Raw genomic sequence first — 9,278 nt, 5'->3', positions numbered from 1 at the left:
ATATACTGAAAACTAAAACTGAATGCTCAAGGGGAAAACTACTCAAGCTCATCTACTAATAAATAAACAAACATACTGAAGTGCTAAACATGTAAAGCTACTCATGCTCTTCTAATAGCAAGGAACAGTAAGCTAATCTAAATAACATGCTAACATAAAAGGGAACTAAACTTGCTGATTCCAAAACAAAGTGAAACTTAATTCATTTGTTCTAAACTTATTCTTTTATACTTTTATACTTATGTGAAACTTATTTGTTTGTTCAAAAACATATACTTATAATACTTCAAAATAATAATCAACTTCTTCTTGGGCCTAGGCTTAGTACCATCTTATGCGCATTCCCTGATAGGTTGGGGTAGCGAGCCACCAATCCTAAAAGAGCAGACCTCGGTCTACCAGGGCCAAGACCTCGGAATTGGACACCTGGATTTGTTTAACGACAACCTCGGAAGTCGGGTACTAGCCTCTTCTTAAAAGTAAAATACTTATAATCTTAATTACTTCTTCTTTAAATGCCTTGGCATTTTAATAGACACCTTGTGTGCCAAAAATCCCTAAAGTCTTGACTTTGGGATCTACTTAAGGCCTTGGCCTTTTCTTTCTTTTCTTTATCTTTCTTATATTTTTCTTTATCTTTCTTATACTTTTCTTAAACCCAAAATATTGTTAGGGTATCCTTCGTATGCATCTATGAATGAAACTAACTATGTAACACATAATCATGCATAGAATACCAAAGAAATCTGCACATACAATACTTATCAAAATCTGCAAGTATTACTTATGAAAATCTGCTTATTAAAATTCTGCATACTATACTTAACAAAATTTGCATACTATGCTTAACAACTTTCTGCTGAATTCTCTCAAGACCATACTGTTCATACCCAAGGCAATAACCAAAAATATAAGTGATGCAACTAAGTCTATTAGTAAAAGAAACCATTCATCTATCAGGGGAAACCATTCTTCACTAATAAAAGCTTCTGTAATATTCCAGTTGGTACCAAAAATATAGTAAACTGGTAATTTCCCTTTCATAGAACCTAGACTATCATTCAAGAGGAATAACATATAGTTATACTATCATATATCTCCCGAGCAGCACAACCCATAATCCATACATGTTCTACTTCAGAAATCAAACTAAATCTCCAAATCACAGTTAACTGCCAAACTTTGAAAATCCTATAGCAAATCTCCTATATCCCTAGCAACAATACTTTAAGCATGCTACTGTTGAACTAAAATAAAAGAGAAATCTTTGGGATCACGGCAGCAAACACAACCCAACATGCTCAATGAAATCAAAGATCTGTTCTAGCCTACTGAGTATTACCAATTGGTTCTAAAAGAAGGTGCAGGAAATTGCATATCACGGCAGCAAACCCATCCAACAAAAACCCTTCTATCTTCTTTATTTGATTCACAGAAATTCGAAAACAAAAGTAAACAGAGTCCGAAATCTAATCCAAATTCCTCTCTTATAACCCTAATGAAGCTCACGGCAGCAACATGGCAGCGAGTTCACAACATGCTTCAAAAATCAAAGATACAAAGAAACATCAATCAGAAATCCGGAACCACCCTTACCGCAGGTGAGTAAGCGACTTACCCTGGGTTTCTTAGACTTACAACCGGAGGAGGAGAACTTCTAGGGTTTCGGCTGGCTCATGTTCCCGGCCCCTCTTGTGCCCACGACTTCCCTTCGACGAGAGGGTCTTAAGGGGGTGAAGAACTCTCGGGACTTGCCCTTCGCCGGCCGCCGGAGAGGAGATTAGCTCCGGCTTGTTTCTGCCCGAGCCCTGTTGTCGCGAGCGAGAGAAGAAGGAGAGGGTTTTTTTTTTTTCGGTCACGGGTCGAATCAACATCCTCTTATTCCCCTTTTATAACCTAATACTTTTGTTACAGCTTAAGAGTATTTTGCTTTCTTCTTATTACGAAATTCCCGTTGGATCACCTGGTCAGCCGCGTTCAATCAAATCAAACCGTCGCTAGTTCAATTCCACCGCAGCGCCCTTTTTCATTTTAATTAATTTCGATTTCCTAACTACGACTTAAGTACAATTTCAACCCTTATTTGATTAAGTAACAATTGCTAGCCCAGTTGGTTAGCCGAGTTTTGCTTGGGTCAGGGGTTGCCGGTTCGAGCCTCGGCTTGGACATTTTTTTGTCACAACCTCTTTCTTTTGATAAAAATATCAAACGACCTCCAAAAATTTCATAGAAATACTCTAAAAATTTTTAAAAATATCTATAATTTTTCTAAAGTATTTCTAAATATTTTAAAGTACTTTTAGGATTTCTAATGAGGAAAATTGGGTCGTTACACATCTAGTTGTCTACTAAATATGATGTCATAATCAGCTATATTTCTCAAGTATTTGAAAATTCACTTCACTTCATCCCAATGTGGTCAACCAGGATTTGAGAATAACTTGCTCACCATACTAACTGCTTGCGCCAAATCTGGTCTCATGCAAATACATCAGACAACTAACTACACTGCATAAGGACCCTTTGACATCTCTTAGATCTTATAATTTGTCTTTGAACACTATGTATTGGATTATAAGGTACTATAGTGCTAAACATGCCGAAAAGCACATCAAAAAAATAAGTTCCTATCAAGAGCATACATGCAATGGAAACCATATACCAAGTTTTGCTAAAAGATATATACCTTTCCTGTGTGTCCTTCACAATCCCAACAGTAACCTTTCTTTAGGATGTAGATCTCAGCGTGATCAACATGTCTATGCCTCTACGGTATCCACACGAACACATTCTCCGTCCGTCTCACGAACTTATGAAATGGAGAAAGAAACAACCAAAGCTTGTGCTTGCAACCTCTTGTGGAAGTTTTAGCCAAGAGTGGAAGAAGGAAGAAGAGCAAAAACCAAGAAGATCACATCACCCAAAAGGTCACTTCATCTATATAAGCTGACTTCACAAAAGGGTTACTTCACCAAATAGGTTACTTCACCAAAAGGTTACTTTACCAAAAAGGTTACTTCACCTAAAGGTTACTTTTACAAATGACTTTTGTATTTATCCAATGAATATAAAAACATTTTTGTCTCTTGATCTTTTTTTATTAATGATAATATATTAATCTATATTAATATTCATTAATCTGAATGGGTTGGATTTAGAATATTAGATTAACCATTGACCCAATAAGTCATTAACCCAATAAACCAATGAGTATAATCCATTACTCAATAAGTCTAATCCGAATTCATTTAAGTCTAACTCAATGTGTATAATTGAGATTAAACATAACCTCATAATCAATCTCCAAATCAATATGTTCTTTATGTGTGACCCAATAGGCTCTCATAATATTGACAATGTATCTAAAACTATTTTAGATACAAAAGCAATGAGTGGCATCTAGCAATGCATCATTGCTACCCAAGTGACGAGAATGTTGAGATCCGACCTAACCTTTCTATGTCTATTATCTTGTATGACTCAATCATTCTATTCTTGATATCTAGATTGATTAATAAGGTATAGAACATGCCATCTTCTTATCAATCTTTATGTTTCTTGATCTCAAAGTAGACACACTCAATCAAATAAGCTCAATATCTCATATTAACTCATTTGAGAATAGCCATGCTTTCTTGTGTCCTACTAATCAAGGGATCCACAGATATCACTTCTGTTATATGGAAGGGATAGATCCCATCTACATCACTCACATCCCTCTGCATAACATATTGCATACCTAGTAATCAACTTTATAGTCCACCTTGTTATAGGAGACGTTTACTGATACCAAAGTACACAACTCCTTATTTAAGGAACTATAGTGACTTCAGGTCTAAGGACTATTCATATTAATAATCACATGAGAATATTTATGACACTCATATAACGATCCATGAAACATTCTCATGGGGGGTCATTCAGTATATATTATCTAATATATACCCATGTGTCAACCTGATATCTCATATCCATGACTTGTGAGATTAAGTTATCCATTGACCTACATGCTAGTCTCAACGCATTAATATTGTCCTTGCATAGTAATGCTTGACTAGGAATATTTAAGAGTAGTGTTCTATGTGTATCTACAATATTTCACTATCAATTCAACCAATTGATATATTATAGATTACAACCTTCTACTCTATGACATTATTATAATTATTCATTCGGCACTAAATTGAAATATATATAATAACCAACTTTGCATTTTATTAATAATAGAATATCATACAAAAGGAGCCCTTTATAATCATCTCATAATTGGTAATAGGGCTAATAATAACAATCTCCCACTAGAACTAGTGTCAATCACTGAAATATCTAATACCCAGTGACCTAGTATGCCCATCGTGCTTCCTCTATGCCAAATCCTTGGTCAAGGAATCCGCAATGTTAGCATCGGTCAGTACTCTGCATATCCTCACATCTCCTCTATCGATAATCTCTCGAATTAGCTGGAATCATCGTAGTATATGTTTGGATCTCTAATGTGAGAGAGGTTCCTTATCTTGTCTAATAGCCCCATTGTTATCACAATAGAGGCCTATTGGGTTCGCTATACCAGGAACAATGTCAAGCTCGACAATAAACTTCCTAATCCAAACTTCCTCCATTGCTGCAGCTGAAGCAGCAATATACTCAGCCTCTATTGTAGAATCAGCGACTATGTCCTGCTTTGAACTCTTCTAGCTCATAACACCACCATTTAAGCAAAATACATACCCTGACTGCGATTTGTAATCATCCTTATCTGTTTAGAAGATAGCATCAATGTAACCCTTTATAGAAAGCTCTTTATCGCCTCCAAAGATCAAGAAATATTCTTGAATTTTTCTCAAGTACTTAAGAATATTCTTGACTGCTGTCTAGTGACCTTCACTTGGATCTGACTGCTATCTGCTCGTCATGCTTAAGGCATACGAGACATCTAGGCGAGTACAAAACATGGAGTATATGATAGATCCTATAGCAGATGCATAAGGAATCTAATTCAAGCGGTCCCTTTCTTCCTTAGAAGAAGGGCATTGAGTTTTCGAAAGACTCACACCATGTAACATCAGTAGAAATCCCTTTTTGGAATTCTGCATAGAAAAATGTTTAAGCACTTTGTCAAATATATGTACTCTGACTTATACCAAGTAATTTCTTAGATCTATCTCTATAGATCTTGATGCCTAAAATGTAGGATGCTTCACCTAAGTCCTTCATTGAGATACAATTCCCAAGCCAAGTCTTCACTTATTAAAGAGTAGGGATATCATTTTCAATGAGAAGTATGTCATCTACATATAATATTGTTACGCTCCGCAAGTGTACGGAAATGTCGCAAGTAATATAAAAGATTATCGTATCCACAGGGACTGGAATAAGCACTAGAAATGTCTCAATGCGAATTAGCTAAACAACTATCCAATCGTTTCAAAAGCAAAGTAAAGGTAAACAAATCTAATCTTAAAGATCAACAAACAAGAGTTTAGTGTTTTGGGTTATGATAAAGGGAGATTCTAGGAGTTTCGATTTCTTTGTAAGATTTCTTGAATGTAAATGGCTCACCAATTCTTATCCCTCAATTGCCAAACATGTAGAAAGTTGCCGGTTCTCTCTTGCAATAGACAACCAGCTAAGGACTGAGAAATGTATCTAAATAGGATTAATTAGACATGAACCTACGTTGTCCTTACACAGAAGCGCACCTATTACTATGCCTTCCTCGGATATCAACATAGAAGCCCACAACTTATTAATCTATCAAGATACAAGAAACTAATCACAAGATCCATCCTACTCTCTTGAATATTCCCATTTCCTCTTCAAGATTATCTCTCAAACGTCCTTACACGGGCTTGCACCTGTCACGTGGATCCCTCGGATGATCGAGTGAGAGTTTATCTTTACAAAGTCCGCAAGAAATCCAAACAATCAATCAAGAATGAGAATTAAGCACAAATCACCATTAATCATTCAAGATCTAATTGATACAAGCAAGACAATGTCATTGAAACAAGAAAATGGCAAATCTATAAGAGATTACATCAATCCACCATACAAATACTCCCTTAATCCTAGAATACAAGATCTACTCCATGAATCGAGGAAGAAAACCCGAAGAAATAGAGATTACAAGCATTTCTTAAATCCCCAATCCAAGAAATCAAGAAGAGGGGGAAAGAGAAAACTTATCTACGAAGAAGCCTCGTCTTCGGATCCAATCCTCGCTCCGGAGTCGAAATCGTCGAGATCTCCCTTAGAATCGCCAAGAAATCCTCCCAAGAATGGGAGGAAACCACCAAATCTTGCCTTCTCCCAAAGGGGGAGAGATCCCCTTTCAATTCATGAAGAAGGGTTTAAATAGAGGAGGGAATCGGGCTCCACACGGCCCCGTGACACGGCCGTGTGAGATTCACACGGCCATGTCCAGTTCCCTCTCTGCCAAAGCTGCACGGCCGTGTGACTCCACACGGCCAGAACCCTTCTGCTCTCTGGAAATGCTACACGGCCGTGTGGTGCACACGGCCACAGCCTGCTTAGTCTCTGAAAATGCTACACGACCGTGTGGTGCACACGGCCGTAGCCTGCTTGGTCTCTGGAAATCTCACACGGCCGTGTAGATCCACACGGCCATGTAAGGCTTCTGCTCTGGTTGGCTTCAAATCTTGACACGGCCGTGCGAGGTTCACACGGCCAAGTCATCTTCCTCTTCTGTTGGTGCCAAACTCCACACGGCCCGAGCTCCATACCAGTGCAGGGCCGTGTGAGGTACACGGCCCGGTGCTTTCTCCCTTTGTTTCCTCCAATGCATGCCCAAAGATGTAGATTCTTCACCAGATCAACTCCTGTGTACAGAAAATGCACAAAAAGCAGATCTCCGAACCAAAAGAGTAAATATGCTAAAAGGAAAGCTGGAAGTATAAAAATGCATAGATCAAGCATGCTCAAAATATGTAAATGTGCGTAAAAACATGCATAAAAGAGTATATAATCTACGCACATCACACCCCCAGACTTAAACCTTTGCTTGTCCTCAAGCAAAATGTTGCAGTCTAAATTCATATGTTCTACAACACATTCATAAAACCCAGTGCACTTTCCTAACTCTATCAAAAACTTTCATTAACAAGCATGATCATGGAAACAAGTAAAGTATGGTTCAAGCATAAGAATCTTGTGCGCAGTGTAAAAGTAACTCAACACCCTTCAAGTTTCAATCCATGTCCTAGTCAAGTCGTCATCAAATTTGAATTCCTAGTGTTCCCAGTGAAAGACAAGTAACCAGTGATAGACACTTACTCACCATTCACTTGGTTCATATTTCTCAACTAACCCAAGGTCTCAAAGGTGTGCTCAATCTCAATAGAAGCTAAACAGTCATTTCCCCAGTAACCTAACTCGGTCTCAAAGGGGTGACTTACTAGATTCCACTCATGACAACTATTTTTTATATCCCTTATTATTCTTTTATTTATTTTTTTCTTTTTTTTTATAAGTGTTTGCATTGTGCAAAACTTATTCACAAATGTACTTTTAGCACACATGTTGGGATATTTTGATTTTTCCAAATGAGCTTTAATGATTTGAGTCTCATCCAGTAACCAAAATGAAAGTTGAGAAATCACCATGGAAATCAAGTACTAAGCAAACAAGATGAATCATGACTATTTCAATGACATCAACTATTCAAGCGTCAAGCACAAGTGTAGTGAAGATAAAATCCTTAAGGTTGAACCAAAACTAAAACTCATCACCATAAGATTCTTAGCTTATTAATGCTTCCTAAGATAGAAAAAAGAACTACACAAAGTTTACTACTAGCATCATTCGAACATCATGAATCAAGACAATAATCGTGCTAACATTTCACTTGAATCCAAGAAAGCATATAAGTGAAGATTTGATGTTCTCAAAATTTTTTTGCCATGATTATTTCAAAAACAAGCAAAATAAAGCAACAAGCAAAATAAAGCAACAAGCAATGAAAATAAGAACCAACATGAGCAAAATAAAGCAACAAGCAAAATAAAGCAACAAGCAATGAAAATAAGAACCAACATGAAAAACTAACAAAAACTAAAAACTGAAAACCAAACTAAACAATACATGACACCCCCCCCCAGACTTAAACTTTTCATCGTCCCGATGAAATCAGTATGATGGAGGAGGTGGAGGTGGATGAGGGAAAGGAGGCCTACGACGTGGTTGGCCAATAGGAAAACTAGGAAAACCTGGAATCTCACCCAAGGATCTATGATACTCATATAAAGCATCTTCTTGTTGGCTAGTAAGCGTCATACTCTGCATAAAATCTCTCATCCTAGCCTGATCAGTATCATAATCCTGCACAAACTCAGCCACTTGACCTTGAAAATTCCTCGTAAACTGAAAATGATTTTGTACCTCCCTAAACTGATCATCAGATAAAGAGAAGCGCCCCTCCAACATTTTTCGTTGGGAATCTTGCTTCTCATGAAGTGATTCTAGAGACGTACGAAAATCCGAAAAATCAAACCTAGAAGATCCCGTGCCATAAGCAAAAGAATGCCTAGCAGGCTCCATAATGTTAGAAGGCTGCGTGTGTCCAGATGACGAGGGCTCATGATGTGGCTCAGTGTCTCCAGGTATAGAAGGATTATCCTCAAAATCTAACTCAGAAATCACCCAATTAGCCGGGTTACGAATAGTAGTTCGTTCAGGAAAAGGAAGGGGTAAAGGAGAACCAATCCTCCTAGGAAACGCGAAACCATTCTCATCCCGAACGATCATTTTCATAGCAAGACATGTATCAATGTCAATCATGTCATTACCATGAATTATTTCCAACCCATCAACATCAAGATTTAAATTATAAGCTATTCGGGTAATCAAACCACCAAAAACAATCGATCCCGATGATGCCCTAGCCGATCTCAATAAGGTTTGAACAAAATGAAAACCAGAGTCAAATTCAACCTTATAAAGCATAGCCCATAAAGCATAAAGCTCTATCTTTTTAACCACCCCATCACTCTCTCCCCTACCAAAAATAGTTTTACTCATGACTCTATGTAGATACCTAAAGATGGGGTTTTGCATATGGGAGGTCTTAGCTCTTGAAGGCTCATAAGGTTGATCTAACCTAGTTATTGCATTCCAAAAATGATTCCAATTAAACCTTGGATCAAACCTACGAGGGCTACCGGTGGTTATTCCAAAACAAGAATTAAAGTCACTAAATGCCCATAGAAATTCTTGATTCATTAATCTAAAAGAGATTTTTCCAGAATAATCATCTTCATTAG

This window comes from Zingiber officinale, chromosome 7A (assembly GCF_018446385.1).
Source record: "Zingiber officinale cultivar Zhangliang chromosome 7A, Zo_v1.1, whole genome shotgun sequence".
Taxonomy (NCBI): domain Eukaryota; kingdom Viridiplantae; phylum Streptophyta; class Magnoliopsida; order Zingiberales; family Zingiberaceae; genus Zingiber; species Zingiber officinale.
Note: the sequence above shows the minus strand (reverse complement) of the source record.